Source organism: Octopus bimaculoides, chromosome 14 (assembly GCF_001194135.2).
Source record: "Octopus bimaculoides isolate UCB-OBI-ISO-001 chromosome 14, ASM119413v2, whole genome shotgun sequence".
NCBI lineage: Eukaryota > Metazoa > Mollusca > Cephalopoda > Octopoda > Octopodidae > Octopus > Octopus bimaculoides.
In genome coordinates, this window is record NC_068994.1 from 3,925,612 (window position 1) to 3,926,369 (window position 758).

The following is a 758-nucleotide window of genomic DNA, read 5'->3' on the forward strand; positions in this document are numbered from 1 at the left end:
ACATACAAATATATGAATGCATGCATGTATATATGTATATATATATGAATATGTATGAACTTATATATGCAAACATGAACACAGAAACATACATACGCACACAGATATTTGTGTGTGTGTATATATACACTGTTTAACCCACTATCGTTTTCAATATATATATATATACACACACACACACATATATATATATATACACACACATATACTCTATTCACAGACATACAGATATTTGCACCCACACAAACACCACTACCAAACCCACCACCACCACCACCACTGCTACCATTACTACCCACATATGCATACATACACTTACCTACTTCTTGGTACATATAACATTACTCAAACATGCTATTATGGTTGAGCTACAAACTCACCCTCTCTCTATACACACACACTCATACACATATGATACATACATATACACATACATATATGCATTTACAAATATGAAGAACATTTGTATAAATATATATCTTTCTGGTATAAGTACACATACACACACATACACACATATATATATAGATAGATATACACACTTGTACACACATCTATTTGTATAAATACACTCACAGACACACATCTCTGTGAATATATAAATTATGTGTGAGAGCATACGTACAAACATAGATGTGTGTGAGTGCGTGTTTGAATGCGTGTATAGAATAGTGTATGTGTGTATGCGTGCGTGTGCGTGTGGCTGGTGGCGTGTGGTGTGTAGATATTTAATAGCAGAATGAAGTATGCGCCTGACA